Source organism: Oncorhynchus masou, chromosome 21, assembly GCF_036934945.1.
Source record: "Oncorhynchus masou masou isolate Uvic2021 chromosome 21, UVic_Omas_1.1, whole genome shotgun sequence".
NCBI lineage: Eukaryota > Metazoa > Chordata > Actinopteri > Salmoniformes > Salmonidae > Oncorhynchus > Oncorhynchus masou.
The window spans coordinates 57,246,750-57,249,249 of record NC_088232.1 but is presented as its reverse complement, the minus strand read 5'-3'; the positions used below and the strand labels follow the sequence as shown (position 1 = coordinate 57,249,249).

Genomic DNA, 2,500 nt, shown 5'->3' with positions numbered 1-2,500 from the left:
TTGACATAAAAAATATATTAAGAGTTATTATAGTTTTTTTGCAAGTGACATTAATCCTATTAAAACATCCGTCCTTTATTCTAAAATATTCCGTGTTGAATGATAGTGCTGGCTCTAAGTATGTAGACAAGGCAACTCTTTCCATTTTATAGATTAAATATCAAAACTGACCCCGCAAATTAACTGGAAGCTTTAAGTGCCCCCCCAAAAAAAAAACAACAACAGTTTTTTCTTTGTCAAAATATGTTGACAACGTTGCATGTAAATGATGACTGACTTGTCAAAAATAGGCATTTCTTTGTTGCCATTTGTGATTTTGTTCCAGCGCCGTAACACGTTCCCCTTTGAGTTAGTTGGATACGTTCACACAGGTGTCTGTCTACGGGTGAAGTTAGTAGCCGCTTTGGTTTGCTTGTCTCAGGGCGATCATAGGGAAGGTTAGGCAAGGTTGGATATCGGGACGTGAGAGAGAGGTAATAGACGAGATGACATGGGGATGGTAGTTTGTTCAGTAGCATAATGTAAGACCATACTAATAGTTAGTTCAGTAGCATACTGTAAGACCATACTGTAGGTTAGTTAGTTTAGTAAAATCATACTCGGTAGTTAGTTTAGTAATATCATACTCAGTAGTTAGTTTAGTAGTGTCATACCCTGTAGTTAGTTTAGTAGTGTCATACCCTGTAGTTAGTTTAGCAATATCATTCTCGGTAGTTAGTTTAGTAAAATCATACTTGGTAGTTAGTTTAGTAGTGTCATACCCTGTAGTTAGTTTAGTAATATCATACCCTGTAGTTAGTTTAGCAATATCATTCTCGGTAGTTAGTTTAGTAAAATCATACTTGGTAGTTAGTTTAGTAATATCTTACTCGGTAGTTAGTTTAGTAATATCATACCCTGTAGTTAGTTTAGTAGTGTCATACCCTGCAGTTGGTTTAGCAATATCATTCTCGGTAGTTAGTTTAGTAAAATCATACTTGGTAGTTAGTTTAGTAATATCTTACTCGGTAGTTAGTTTAGTAAAATCATACCCTGTGTTAGTTTAGCAATATCATTCTCGGTAGTTAGTTTAGTAAAATCATACTTGGTAGTTAGTTTAGTAATATCTTACTCGGTAGTTAGTTTAGTAATATCATACCCTGTAGTTAGTTTAGCAATATCATTCTCGGTAGTTAGTTTAGTAAAATCTTACTCGGTAGTTAGTTTAGTAATATCATTCTCAGTAGTTAGTTTAGTAGTGTCATACCCTGTAGTTAGTTTAGTAATATCATACCCTGTAGTTAGTTTAATAATATCATACCCTGTAGTTAGTTTAGTAATATCATACCCTGTAGTTAGTTTAATAATATCATACCCTGTAGTTAGTTTAATAGTATCATACCCTGTAGTTAGTTTAGTAATATCATACTCAGTAGTTAGTTTAATGGGAAATGTAATGTTAGAAACTTCGTACTCATCAGTGGATCTGGGTGTCATTTATAGATGGAATAAAACACCTATTGAGTTATATCAGTCTATGCCATTATTATATAATAACGACAGAAGTGCATTACATTGCTGTGATTATTATTATCTGACCCTGTTCATCTTGGCCATGTTCTGTTATAATCTCCACCCGGCACAGCCAGAAGAGGACTGGCCACCCTCAGAGCCTGGTTCCTCTCCACCCGGCACAGCCAGAAGAGGACTGGCCACCCCTCAGAGCCTGGTTCCTCTCTAGGTTTCTTCCTAGGTTCTGGCCTTTCTCCTAGCCACCGTGCTTCTACACCTGCATTGCTTGCTGTTTGGGGTTTTAGACTGGGTTCCTGTACAGCACTTTGAGATATCAGCTGATGTAAGAAGGGCTTTATAAATACATTTGATTGATTGATTGTTATATTGGTAGTGGACATATTGGTTGATATTGTATTTTGGTCTTCCTGCAAAATAACCTATAGCGTGTAGATGTATGGTCAGTGGGTTGTCTGTGGAGTGAAGTGTAGTGGTGTTTTGTGTAGAGTGTAGATGTATGGTCAGTGGGTTGTCTGTGGAGTGAAGTGTAGTGGTGTTTTGTGTAGAGTGTAGATGTATGGTCAGTGGGTTGTCTGTGGAGTGAAGTGTAGTGGTGTTTTGTGTAAAGTGTAGATGTGTGTTCAGTGAATTTGAAGTGTGGTGGTGTTTTGTGTGTGACTCAGTGATGAGCAGACAGAGTGTCTCTTTCTCTCTCTCCCTCACTGTTTGGATTCCCTCTTATCTGTGTAGAACAATTTGTAACTCTCAAGGGTGGTTCTCTGTATGCTACCTCTCAAGAGCTCTCTGTCTCTCTCTCTCTACTACCCTCCCCTTTCTCCCTGTCTCTCTGTCTCTCTGTCTCTATCTCTACTACCCTCCCCTCTCTCTCTTTCTCTCTCTCTACTACCCTCCCTTCTCTCTCTGTCTCTGCTACCCTCCCCTCTCTCTCTCTTTCTCACTCTACTACCCTCCCCTCTCTCTCTCTTTCTCTCTCCCTCTACTACCCTCC

The 2,500-nt window shown here is 38.5% G+C and overlaps 1 protein-coding gene across 9 annotated transcripts in view; it reads left to right on the top strand.

Annotated features, from left to right (window-relative positions):
- The window catches only part of smoc1 (SPARC related modular calcium binding 1), a 375,226-nt gene that overhangs the window by 446 nt on the left and 372,280 nt on the right, over window positions 1-2,500 (top strand). The gene's annotated exons all lie outside the window — the stretch shown is intronic.